Raw genomic sequence first — 14,427 nt, 5'->3', positions numbered from 1 at the left:
ACAGGTAGGCTGTTTCCCTTCATTGTGTACTGTCCCTTTGGTCTCCTATCACCTGATCCCATTTCCATAACTTTACATTTACTGGTGTTAAACTCCAGTAGCCATTTCCCTGACCATCTCTGCAACCTGTTTAAGTCCTCTTGGAGGATCCTACAATCCTCGTCTGTCACAACTCTTCTCGTTAATTTTGCGTCATCCGCAAACATTGACATGTATGATTCCACTCTTGTAAACATATCATTTACGTAAATTAAAAAGAGGATTGGTCCCAGCACCGATTCTTGAGGTACTCCACTTGTTACTGTTCGCCAGTCCGACTTCTCGCCCCTTACCATTACCCTCTGGCTCCTTCCTGTTAGGTAGTTCTTCACCCATATTAGGGCCTTTCCGCTTACTCCTGCCTGCCTCTCAAGTTTGTATAGCAGTCTCATGTGCGGTAGCGTATCAAAGGCCTTTTGGCAGTCAAGAAATATGCAGTCTGCCCAGCCTTCTTTGTCCTGCCTTATCCTTGTTACTTTATCATAGAATTCTAAAAGGTTTGTTAGGCATGATTTCCCTGTCCAGAACCCATGTTGGTGCTTGTTTACAAACCCAATGCTCTCCAGGTGCTCAACAAGTCTTAGTATAGTCTCTCACTGTGTGTGTGTGTGTGTGTGTGTGTGTGTGTGTGTGTGTGTGTGTGTGTGCGTGCGCGCGCGCGTGCGTGCGTGCGTGCGTGTGTACTCACTTATTTGTGCTTGCGGGGATTGAGCTTTGGTTCTTTGGTCCCGCCTCTCAACTGTCAATCAACAGGTGTAAAGATTCCTGAGCCTACTAGGCTGTGTGTGTATGTGTGTGTACTCACCTAGTTGTGTTTGCGGGGGTTGAGCTCTGGCTCTTTGGTCCCGCCTCTCAACCGTCAATCAACAGGTGTACAGATTCCTGAGCCAATTGGGCTCTATCATATCTACACTTGAAACTGTGTATGGAGTCAGCCTCCACCACATTACTTCCTAATGCATTCCATTTGTCAACCACTCTGACACTAAAAAAGTCCTTTCTAATATCTCTGTGGCTCATTTGGGCACTCAGTTTCCACATATGTCCCCTTGTGCGTGTGTCCCTTGTATTAAATAGCCTGTCTTTATCTACCCTATCAATTCCCTTCAGAATCTTGAAGACACACACACAGAATCTGTGTGTGTGTATTCACCTAGTTGTGCTTGCGGGGGTTGAGCTCTGGCTCTTTGGTCCCGCCCTTTGGTACTCACCTAATTGTGCTTGCGGGGGTTGAGCTTTGGCTCTTTGGTCCCGCCTCTCAACTGTCAATCAACTGGTGTGTGTGTGTGTGTGTGTGACTGATAATTTCGCTGACACCATGACAACATGGTACAATGTTGGCGCATAAAGCCTAATAATTTAACCTATAGGTTAGATTTACAGTTTCTATAATGACTGGACGGGAACAGTTAAACCAGAGGAACTTTAAAAACTCTTGAGCGTAAATAAGTTTACTTAAACGCCGTCGCTGTAAGTTTAACTCTTGGATTCAGCATATAAATTCCTGGTTGTCTAGCTCATCTATATATTATATATATTATAATATATCCCTCTATATTTATCGTATGTTTCTCATGATTTCATTCACATTGGTACTTTATTTCTGCTATACTGTGAACTTGTTTAGGTACTCATCTAATGCAGTTTAATTAGTGTATCTTCTATTACAAGGCGTGGGTTCCATGCTGGTGATGCTTACCAACCACAAATAGAACTGAACATAGTGTTATCAATATATTTTTTTCATGTTTCTAAAATCTATATTTTTTGCCAATGTTGATAATATTGTTCATGTGCGTTAGTTAATGTGTGTGTTCATCTGGGGAAATATACATTCTTAGGTCGGAGTTTTCTGAATTAATTGACTGTCCCTTATTAAACAGTTTTCTTCTTGTGGTCGTCCATTGCCTTGCATTTGAAGGAATTAAAGTCGAGTAGCCATTGATGAGACTGGTTTTGATAATTGAAGCTCTCCGATCATGTTAATTAACCTCCCCCCCTCTCTCATGTTGACCCCCCCTCATGTTGACCCCCCCCTCATGTTGACCCCCCCTCATGTTGACCCCCCCTCATGTTGACTCCCCCTCATGTTGACTCCCCCTCATGTTGACCCCCCTCATGTTGACCCCCCCTCATGTTGAACCCCCTCATGTTGAACCCCCTCATGTTGACCCCCCTCATGTTGACCCCCCCTCATGTTGACCCCCCTCATGTTGACCCCCCTCATGTTGACCCCCCTCATGTTGAACCCCTCATGTTGACCCCCCTCATGTTGACCCCCCCTCATGTTGATCCCCCTCATGTTGACCCCCCTCATGTTGACCCCCTCATGTTGACCCCTCTCATATTGACCCCCCCCTCATATTGACCCCCCCTCATATTGACCCCCCCTCATGTTGACCCCCCTCATGTTGACCCCCCTCATGTTGACCCCCCTCATGTTGACCCCCCTCATGTTGACCCCCCCTCATGTTGACCCCCCTCATGTTGACCCCCCTCATGTTGACCCCCCTCATGTTGACCCCCCTCATGTTGACCCCCCCCCTCATGTTGACCCCCTCATATTGACCCCCCCCTCATGTTGACCCCCCTCATGTTGACCCCCCTCATGTTGACCCCCCTCATGTTGACCCCCCCTCATGTTGACCCCCCTCATGTTGATCCCCCTCATGTTGACCCCCTCATGTTGACCCCCTCATGTTGACCCCCCCTCATGTTGACCCCCCTCATGTTGACCCCCCTCATGTTGACCCCCCTCATGTTGACCCCCCGCATGTTGACCCCCTCATGTTGACCCCCGCATGTTGACCCCCTCATGTTGACCCCCTCATGTTGACCCCCCGCATGTTGACCCCCTCATGTTGACCCCCCGCATGTTGACCCCCTCATGTTGACCCCCTCATGTTGACCCCCGCATGTTGACCCCCTCATGTTGACCCCCTCATGTTGACCCCCTCATGTTGACCCCCCTCATGTTGACCCCCCTCATGTTGACCCCCCTCATGTTGACCCCCCTCATGTTGACCCCCCTCATGTTGACCCCCCGCATGTTGACCCCCTCATGTTGACCCCCCTCATGTTGACCCCCTTTGCCGTTACGTTTTAGTAATGTTTGAGGACGGACTTCTCAATCACCATGATGGATCCCTCAGGGATGGTTCTATATATATATATATATATATATATATATATATATATATATATATATATATATATATATATATATATATATTTCTAGGGGAGTGCAGGAATAGTGTCAATCCACTTCAAGCCATCGGGGATCGAACCCAGACCCGTTGCTACGAACCAGTCTCTGAATATTAGTTTGTTTATTTCTTCAGCATGCACACTCCTTGCTCGAATTTGATTCCAATTCTATAATTCAAGCAGCGCTTCCGGGAAGTCGTTCATCAAGGCAGCACTATTTACTCCACTCTATTGTCCTAAAGTATAACCCCCCTACCAGACATGACTGATCGTATGTTTTATTGACTACTTCTCGCTCCCCCCCATAATGCTCCGGCTGCTCATTTCAATATGCAAACTGTAGCCTGTTTGTGTTATATATCTTTTTTTTTTATATATGGCGATAGTTTGTCTCGGGCAAAGCTAGACTTCCTAGAACGAATTTTTCGTTACGTGAATTTCTAACTTTGTTTCGAATTACGAAAGTTTTTCTTTGTGGTTAGTGATGATTTAAGGTCGCTGGAGCAGGGCTCGGGGTCTGACTTATTCTGGTCTGGAAACGACAGCTTTGAGACGTGAATATTATTTAATACTTCATCGTATCTTATTCAAGAGTTAGTTCTTGGTACAAGTCAATATATATCAAGATATATAAAATAGAGACGGATATTTTTTTTTATAATGGAAATATTCTCGCCCGGTGCACAGTGATTAAGCTTGGGTGATGTCACACCGGGTCAACAAGGGTGATGTCACACCGGGTCAACAAGGGTGATGCCACAACGGGTCAACAAGGGTGATGTCACAACGGGTCAACAAGGGTGATGTCACACCGGGTCAACAAGGGTGATGTCACACCGGGTCAACAAGGGTGATGCCACAACGGGTCAACAAGGGTGATGTCACAACGGGTCAACAAGGGTGATGTCACAACGGGTCAACAAGGGTGATGTCACAACGGGTCAACAAGGGTGATGTCACAACGGGTCAACAAGGGTGATGTCACAACGGGTCAACAAGGGTGATGTCACAACGGGTCAACAAGGGTGATGTCACAACGGGTCAACAAGGGTGATGTCACAACGGGTCAACAAGGGTGATGTCACACCGGGTCAACAAGGGTGATGTCACACCGGGTCAACAAGGGTGATGTCACAACGGGTCAACAAGGGTGATGTCACACCGGGTCAACAAGGGTGATGTCACAACGGGTCAACAAGGGTGATGTCACAACGGGTCAACAAGGGTGATGTCACAACGGGTCAACAGGGGTGATGTCACAACGGGTCAACAAGGGTGATGTCACAACGGGTCAACAAGGGTGATGTCACAACGGGTCAACAAGGGTGATGCCACAACGGGTCAACAAGGGTGATGTCACACCGGGTCAACAAGGGTGATGTCACAACGGGTCAACAAGGGTGATGTTACAACGGGTCAACAAGGGTGATGTCACAACGGGTCAACAAGGGTGATGTCACAACGGGTCAACAAGGGTGATGTCACAACGGGTCAACAAGGGTGATGTCACAACGGGTCAACAAGGGTGATATCACAACGGGTCAACAGGGGTGATGCCAAAACGGGTCAACAAGGGTGATGTCACAACGGGTCAACAAGGGTGATGTCACAACGGGCATAAAATGACTGTCACAACAGATCTACAAGACTAATGTTACAATGGCTAAATATAGTGTTAATTATAACTTCTAAATGTTTATATAAGACGATCAGCATGCTATAACCCGAGTGTATTGTTGTTCTATTGTGTTTGTCGCAGCTCTCGTCTTTCTTGGGATTCTGCTTCAAATTGCACGATGAGGAAGATTTTGCAAGGTAGAGTTTGTCCTCTAGAGGCTGTAGATTTCTTCGAACTCCTCCGACGTTGGGGCTTGAACCATCGAGTAGTATAGCAGTGGAATCCCCTTGTTCCACTGCTATGGAAGAAGGGAATTCTTTAGGAATAAAGTTGTACCGGTGATTTATTTCCCTCTACGTGTTTGGTTGTTTCTATCTGTGTGTGTGTGGCAGCGGCTCCTGCTTGACCGACACAGAGGGGAATAATGTATGGCTGTCGAGGTGGGGAGATACACATATAATAATTACCCAGCAATTGTCTGCCATTTTCCCATGAGGGTAGTGTAATCCCCATCCAGTCGACCAACAAATTATTAACATCTTTATTGACAAAATTAATTACAATTTTCCCTAATCTGAAAGACAATAGAATTATCGTACATTAGATTTCGAGGCTCTCTCTCTGCTGGACTGTGGGCAGAGTCGAGGCTACTTTTAATGATGTTGAATTCGTGTCTTGTGTGCCAACATCTCTGGTTTTCCGCAGTGTTTGGCACAACCCTAAAATTTTGCACTATTTAAGTGTTTCGGAGCCCCCAGAATGCAAATCGGTCACCAGAACACCAGGGGCTAGATTCACGAAGCAGTTATGCAAGTACTTACGAACGTGTACATCTTTCCTCAATCTTTGTCGGCTTTGGTTACAATTATTAAACAGTTTACAAGCATGAAAACTTCCCAATCAACTGTTGTTATTGTTATAAAGAGCTTCCTGGTGCTTCGGAGTTCATTAACTGTTTAATAATTGTAAACAAAGCTGCCAAAGATTGAAAAAAGATGTACAGGTTCGTAAGTACTTGCGTAACTGATTGGTGAATCTGGCCTCAGTATTTTACATGTAAATATCTGAATTATCTTGAACAGCTGCTGGTCAGCTCAGTGGACACGGCCTGTCATCTTTTCATCTCCACAAACTTCATTGGCGTCACTGTGGGGGTACTAAACCTCCTTAAAAGGGAAGGTTAGCCGCCATTTGAAGTTATCCATCTTCATCCGCTGTTGAGGTCTGTGGTGAAGTCGGCCTTGATTCCATCTTCTTTGTTTTGATTAAGATGGATTTATTCTTTTGTACTCGAGTCTTTACCTCCTTCCTCAGCTGGTATCCTTCCCCTCCTCCCTCAGGACGTATCGTCTCGCCTCATGGATCATCCGTTCGTCTCTGGCACGTTCTTGCGACAGAGGATTCAACGTCCTCTGGAGCGCAAACAAGTCTGCTTCTGCTTGGGCAGCTAAACATAATCTCCCCGGCTTTGGCACCTTCTTTTGATGATTATTTCTTTGGAGTAAAGGTGTCTGAGGCACCAGTCTGGCCCTGGGTCACAGAGTGCAGACAGACGCCCAGGAGGACTCGGCACCCGCCTCTACAGCTGTTCCTCTTGTCTTGGGTGTGTATAGATAATGCTGGCTCTTGACTATGGTGTCGATTACAACCTGTTCTGACCCCCCCCCCACCCCTCTACGCGCTCGCTCGCGCTCGCTCTGTCTGTCTGTCTGTCTGTCTGTCTGTCTGTCTCTCTCTCTCTCTCTCTCTCTCTCTCTCTCTCTCTCTCTCTCTCTCTCTCTCTCTCTCTCTCTCTCTGTCTCTCTCTCTGTCTCTCTCTCTCTCTGTCTCTCTCTCTCTCTGTCTCTCTCTCTCTCTGTCTCTCTCTCTCTCTGTCTCTCTCTCTCTCTCTCTCTCTCTCTCTCTCTCTCTCTCTCTCTCTCTCTCTCTCTCTCTCTCTCTCTCTCTCTCTCTCTCTCTCTCTCTGTCTCTCTCTCTGTCTCTCTCTCTGTCTCTCTCTCTGTCTCTCTGTCTCTCTCTCTGTCTCTGTCTCTCTCTCTCTGTCTCTCTCTCTGTCTCTCTCTCTGTCTCTCTCTCTGTCTCTCTCTCTGTCTCTCTCTCTCTCTCTCTCTCTCTCTCTCTCTCTCTCTCTCTCTCTCTCTCTCTCTCTCTCTCTCTCTCTCTCTCTCTCTCTCTCGCCAACCCTCCTTCCTTCCTACCCTTCTTCCCTCCTACCCTACTTCCTTCCCTCTCACTCCCTCTAGCTCCCTCTCAGTACCTCTCACTCCGTCTCTCACTTCCCCCCTTTCTCTCTCACTCTCTCTACTTTTAATCATTTGCTTCGCGGGGAATATATATTGATATATATATATAATATAGATTGATATAATTTACTGTTTTCATTTGTTTTATTCATTTACTGCCATATGACTCGAATGTTAATAGAATCGTCAGATAATTTCATTGGCCACGTCAAGAGAATCATGAGCTTGAGTATTCAATCTTGAATCCTCAAGATAGCGACATTATGACATTACCTTGTATTTATAGCATGGGTTAATGTCACATTGATTTTTGACACGACCCGTAAACCCTCCGCTTGACGACCATACTGGGTAATCAGCTTGACAGGCATAATTACCTTCCTGTCAAGCGGGCCAAATTGGTGTATAGTCGGCTCTATGGAGTCAAAGGTGAAGATCGGAGTGCAAAAAAAGATACCTGCATTTTTTGTTTTTGTTTTGAGACGAGACCTCCAGAGTGGTTATCTTGAGGTTATCTTGAGATGATTTCGGGGCTTTAGTGTCCCCGCGGCCCGGTCCTCGACCAGGCCTCCACCCCCAGGAAGCAGCCCGTGACAGCTGACTAACTCCCAGGTACCTGTTTACTGCTAGGTAACAGGGGCATTCAGGGTGAAAGAAACTTTGCCCATTTGTTTCTGCCTCGTGCGGGAATCGAACCCGCGCCACAGAATTACGAGTCCTGCGCGCTATCCACCAGGCTACGAGGTCCCTCTCGCCAACCAACTAACTGGTTGAGTTAGAGTGATATGCACTCTGGAATGTGCTGGCACTCTGGGAGTGGATGTGTCAGCTGTGGAGATATCAGCTGGTGTAACACTGTTTTATCAGCTGTTTATAGAGATATCATTGCATCATCTGTATATCGGTGTGTGTGTGTTCGGTTATCTTGAAGCACATTTTAGGAGGATCTGCTGGGGCCAGATTCACGAAAGCATTTACGCAAAAACTTACGAACCTGTACATCTTTTCTCAATCTTTGGCGGCTTTGTTTCCAATTATTAAACATTTAATGAGCTCCGAAGCATCAGGAGGCTGTTTATAACAATAACAACAGATGAATGGGAAGCTTTCATGCTTGTAAACTGTTTAATAAATGTAACCAAAGCCGTCAAAGATTGAGGAAAGACGTACACGTTCGTAAGTGCTTGCGTAAGTGCTTTCATGAATCTGGCCTCAGAACCCCTCTCTCAACCGAATCTGTTGCAGGATGATAGTAACGGCGCGATGTACAATGTTAACTGACACGAATATATATAGAGAGAGTTTACTTGTTATTTTAAAATCCATTTAAACGCTGTTTATACAGCTAAGAGATAACGTTAATTATCTGCTCTTGAATAAGGAGTTTAATCATGGATAAAAAGTTTTGAGGGTTCGGATAAGGTCGGAATTTTTGTAGTTATGTGCAATCTTGATTTCGATAGAAATATTTTGCGATATTTTATATAATACGTGATATATAAATCCACTGTGCACGTCCACTAAATCCACTAAATCCACTAAATCACGTCCACTGTGGTGGTGTTTCACACTATACTGATATTTTTGGGGGGTTTACTTTCCGTGAGCTTCGAAACTTCGAAGCTCCTTGCAACATTCGGAGCTTCGAATATTTGTTGTACTTCAGCGGCCTGTCTACGGCTCTGGAACTGGAAGTCATCATGTCTAGGGAACATGTCTACATATTCCTTAGATGCTTTTTTTTTGACAACCCCGATCGTCCAGCAAGTGGTTGGGGAGCCATATCCCCCCCCCCTCCGTTTTGTCCCAAATCCTTATGCCAATCTTTCCCAGCGCTATATTGTAGTAAAGGTTTGGCTATTTCTCCTGATAGTTCCCTCCCCTTCCCTCCCTCTCCCTCCCCATGCACCTATATCCCTTCCCCTCTCTCACACACCCTCATCCCCCCCTGTCTCTCTCTCTCCCTCCCTCTTCCCGTACACACACACACACATCCTACCAAACAATCCAATCCTTGAAAAACAAATCCACAAGGGCCGTGAAGAGGATTCGAACCTTCACATTCCTTCTTTCATTGAACCCAACCCGTGAATGAAGCCTAAGGACAACCCGCCACAACCTGGAGAACACAAGGAGAGGAACACATGTAAACAAACCCCCCCCCCCCCCTATACACACACCGACAGCCTGGAGGGTCAAGAGTGTGAGTGAAACACAATGTCGATGGCGTTGCTGCTCCACTTACCAAGAAGGTTAGCTGAAACCTGAACTCCTTTCCCTGCCCCGAGGACACACAATAGACCGCGATGAAGCCTATGATGAAGCCAGATTATATTTACATAGGCGAGTGGGTTGGGGGAGGGGGGGGGCGGTGGGGTGGGGGGAATGTTTGAAAGGGAGGGGAGGTTTGGAGGTGAAGGGGAGGGGGGAGAGAGGGAAGGTTTGGAGGTGAGGAATGAGAGTAGTTGGATTTAGCTGAACAAGCAGAGGCTCCATTGCCCCTGTTTATATAGGATTATAGGTGAGAAGAATGCAGGTATGAAAGGGGAGGGTTGGGGGATATAGGTAAGTGACAGGTAAGCTTAGGGTTAGGTAAACTTAGGGTTAGGTAAACTTAGGGTACGGGTTGAAATGGGGTAGGTATATACGAAAGATCGAGGCAGGTAGACAAGATGATAGGCGTATAGAGAACTGAGTTGGGCATAATAAAGCGGGCAATATGGCATACAGGTGAAGGTAGATACGCAGGTGAAAGTAGATTATGCAGGGGCAGGTAAAGGTAAATACGCAGGGGTAGATGAAGGTAGATTTCGCAGGAAGCTGGTGAGGGAAGGAATGTGAGAGAGGACAGGTACGAGGGGAGGCCATTAGAAGTAACGAGCGGTGACCAGGGCCCAGATTCACGAAGCAGTTACGCAAGCACCTACGAACCTGTCCATTTTTCTCAATCTTTAGCGGCTTTATTTATAATTATTAAACAGTTAATGAGCTCCGAAGCACCAGGAGGCTGTTTATAACAATAACAACAGTTGATTGGGAAGTTTCCATGCTTGTAAACTGTTTAATAAATGTAACCAAAGCCGCCAAAGATTGAGGAAAGATGTACACGTTCGTAAGTGCTTGCGTAACTGCTTCGTGAATCTGGCCCTAGAGCCTAAGTGAAGGCCACTATAAGGCTCTGGTCTCTTAGACAGTTGTATTCTGTACGGAGTGGCAGATCAAGACAATACCCGCCGGATTAGCGTATGATGCGTATTATCCTCGCTAATGTGTGTACTCATATACATGATAATGCTTATCAAGATACATCTGCGTATACCGGGGACAGGAAGCCTGTTTCTTTTTGTTTTTGTGTTTATTCTTTTCTACCTCAGACGTGGCCACACATTTACAATGCTAACCAGCATATATATATATATATATATATATATATATATATATATATATATATATATATATATATATAATATAATATATAATATATTATGCATACATAAGACATGTATCGATGTATCGAGGTTCCCCCCCCCCAAGGATGCAACCCCCCCCCCCTGAACAACTCATGGCCAACTCCCGGGTACCGATTTACTTTTAGGTGAACAGAGCCATGAGGTGAACGGAAACGTGCCAAACCATTTCTGCCCCCCCCCCTTCCCTGGGAATCGAACACTGGGAACCTCGACTGTGAATCGAGAACGAAGCCAAGTGTCGTGTGAAATACCCACGCGTATTGCAGTGCCTTATTGCTATATTTTGCATGCAATATTTTCCAGTTGACTCGCCTTCATCGGTGAATGGCGCCGTATACTTTCCCTGTTGCTCTGGCTGTTGCTGAGGGGTTGCAGTAGTTATCCAGTCCATGTTCCTACACTAATGGCTGTTAACCAGCCCATGCTCCTACACTTAAGGATGTTATCCAGTCCATGTTCCTACACTAATGGCTGTTAACCAGCCCATGCTCCTACACTTAAGGATGTTATCCAGTCCATGTTCCTACACTAATGGCTGTTAACCAGCCCATGCTCCTACACTTAAGGATGTTATCCAGCCCATGCTCCTACACTTAAGGATGTTATCCAGTCCATGTTCCTACACTAATGGCTGTTAACCAGCCCATGCTCCTACACTTAAGGATGTTATCCAGTCCATGTTCCTACACTAATGGCTGTTAACCAGCCCATGCTCCTACACTTAAGGATGTTATCCAGTCCATGTTCCTACACTAATGGCTGTTAACCAGCCCATGCTCCTACACTTAAGGATGTTATCCAGCCCATGTTCCTACACTAATGGCTGTTAACCAGCCCATGCTCCTACACTTAAGGATGTTATCCAGTCCATGTTCCTACACTAATGGCTGTTAACCAGCCCATGCTCCTACACTTAAGGATGTTATCCAGTCCATGTTCCTACACTAATGGCTGTTAACCAGCCCATGCTCCTACACTTAAGGATGTTATCCAGTCCATGATCCTACACTTAAGGATGTTATCCAGTCCATGTTCCTACACTAATGGCTGTTAACCAGCCCATGCTCCTACACTTAAGCCAGCCCATGATCCTACACTAAATGCTGTTATCCAGCCCATCTTCCTATACTAAAAGCTGCTATCCAGCGCCAAACTCTAACCATGAGAGTATTTATATAAACTTTTTGGCCAAGCTTTTCAATATGTACTGTTGAACCACCCAAAAATGTCACGTTTTATGCTTTTGAATATTAGCTGTACCCGGCCACGCGTTGCTGTGGCTCAGCAACGCATGTGCGTTACTAGTTGGCGAATGTGACGTTTTCGCGCACGTAATGCGCCGTGTTATCGACGCTATCGACTCCCCCCCCCCCCCCACCTTCCCGCGTCTAAATTACGATGCTTTGCTGAAATTAATAGCTATGTGAAATTGACGTTTCAAGCTACTAGTTATTATTGGCTGTGATTGGTTAAGAGGAGTGGCTCGGTTCGTACGCATTGGCTCCGTGCTGCTGACTCCGTGTTGCTGACTCCGTGTTGCTGACTCCGTGTTGCTGACTCCGTGTTGCTGATTCCGTGTTACTGACTTCCTGCTGCTGGCTCCCTGCTGCTGGCTCCCTGCTGCTGGCTCCCTGCTGCTGGCTCCCTGCTGCTGGCTCCCTGCTGCTGGCTCCCTGCTGCTGACTCCCTGCTGCTGACTCCCTGCTGCTGACTCCCTGCTGCTGACTCCCTGCTACTGGCTCCCTGCTACTGGCTCCCTGCTACTGGCTCCCTGCTACTGACTCCGTGCTACTGACTCCCTGCTACTGACTCCGTGCTACTGACTCCGTGCTACTGACTCCGTGCTACTGACTCCGTGCTACTGACTCCGTGCTACTGACTCCGTGCTACTGACTCCGTGCTACTGACTCCGTGCTACTGACTCCCTGCTACTGGCTCCCTGCTACTGACTCCGTGCTACTGACTCCCTGCTACTGATTCCGTGCTACTGACTCCGTGCTACTGACTCCGTGCTACTGACTCCCTGCTACTGACTCCCTGCTACTGACTCCGTGCTACTGACTCCCTGCTACTGACTCCGTGCTACTGACTCCGTGCTACTGACTCCCTGCTACTGACTCCGTGCTACTGACTCCGTGCTACTGACTCCGTGCTACTGACTCCCTGCTACTGACTCCGTGCTACTGACTCCGTGCTACTGACTCCGTGCTACTGACTCCCTGCTACTGACTCCCTGCTACTGACTCCGTGCTACTGACTCCGTGATACTGACTCCCTGCTACTGACTCCCTGCTACTGACTCCGTGCTACTGACTCCGTGCTACTGACTCCGTGCTACTGACTCCGTGCTACTGACTCCCTGCTACTGACTCCGTGCTACTGACTCCGTGCTACTGACTCCATCGTGGAGAGGTTCACCTCTCCACCAGTTAAAAAATTCACAGAAGGAAACTCGTAAAAGGTTCAGAAGGTTGCAACGAGGCTCGTCCCAGAATTGCGAGGATTAGAGTATGGAAAAAGACTGAAGGAACCAGACTTGACGTCGCTAGAAAAGAGGAGGAAGAATGGAGACGTAATTCACGTGAAATACTTAAGAAACATTGACAGAGTGGAAAAGAAGAAACGTCCAAAAGGGATTCCAGTAGAACAAGAGGTCATAGGTGGAAGCTTAAAGAACCAGATTCACGAAGCAGTTACGAACCTGTACATCTTTTCTCAATCTTTGGCGGCTTTGTTTACAATTATTAAACAGTTAATGAGCTCCGAAGCACCAGGAAGCTCTTTATAACAATAACAACAGTTGATTGGGAAGTTTTCATGCTTGTAAACTGTTTAATAAATGTAACCAAAGCCGTCAAAGATTGAGGAAAGATGTACACGTTCGTAAGTGCTTGCGTAACTGCTTCGTGAATCTGGCCCCAGATGACCCATAGATATGTTGACAAGTTTTCTTTTAGTGTAAGAGTAGTGGGAAACTGGAATGAACTAAAGGAGCAGGTTATAGAAACCCATTCCATTTATAATTTTCAAAATAAATCAGGAGTCATTCCATTATTAATAATATTCAAATAATATACACCTGGAAGATACTGGAGGGCCAAGTACCAAATCTACACAGTAAAATAACAACGTACTGGAGTAAACGATATGGAAGAAAATGTAGAATAGAACCAGTGAAGAGCAGAGGTGCCATAGGCACAATCAGAGAACACTGTATAAACATCAGAGGTCCGCGGTTGTTCAACGTCCTCCCAGCAAGCATAAGAAATATTGCCGGAACAACCGTGGACATTTTCAAGAGGAAACTAGATTTATTCCTCCAAGGAGTGCCGGACCAACCGGGCTGTGGTGGGTATGTGGGCCTGCGGGCCGCTCCAAGCAACAGCCTGGTGGACCAAACTCTCACAAGTCAAGCCTGGCCTCGGGCCGGGCTTGGGGAGTAGAAGAACTCCCAGAACCCCATCAACCAGGTATCAACCAGGTATTAGAATGACTTGACAACCGGTGGTTAGTATGACGGGGTCCAAGAACTAAAGGCCAATCCTTCAGAAGGAAATAGGTTAGTACACATTGGTGAGCTTGTAGCCAAGTGGTCAGTGTATGCTATTTGCAATCCACGGGCCTGGATTCGATTCCCAGCCGAGACGGACACAATTGAGCAGAATTTGTTTCATTTAATGCCTCTGTCCACCTGGCATTAAACAGGTGCCTGGGAGTTAGACCGTTGTCACGAGCGGAATCCTGTGCTCGTACTCACCTAGTTGTACTCACCCAGTTGTGGTTGAGCTCTGGCTCTTTGGTCCCGCCTCTCAACCATCAATGAGCTGATGTAGTGTGTGTGAGAGAGAGA

General features: G+C 46.7%; 1 long non-coding RNA gene across 1 annotated transcript in view; it reads right to left on the bottom strand.

The window, feature by feature from the left end:
- The window catches only part of LOC138350785 (uncharacterized), a 229,840-nt gene that overhangs the window by 5,197 nt on the left and 210,216 nt on the right, over window positions 1-14,427 (bottom strand). The window lies entirely within an intron of this gene.

The sequence above is a fragment of the Procambarus clarkii genome, chromosome 47 (genome assembly GCF_040958095.1).
Source record: "Procambarus clarkii isolate CNS0578487 chromosome 47, FALCON_Pclarkii_2.0, whole genome shotgun sequence".
Taxonomy (NCBI): Eukaryota; Metazoa; Arthropoda; class Malacostraca; order Decapoda; family Cambaridae; genus Procambarus; species Procambarus clarkii.
Note: the sequence above shows the minus strand (reverse complement) of the source record. Positions and strands in the feature narration are given on the sequence as shown.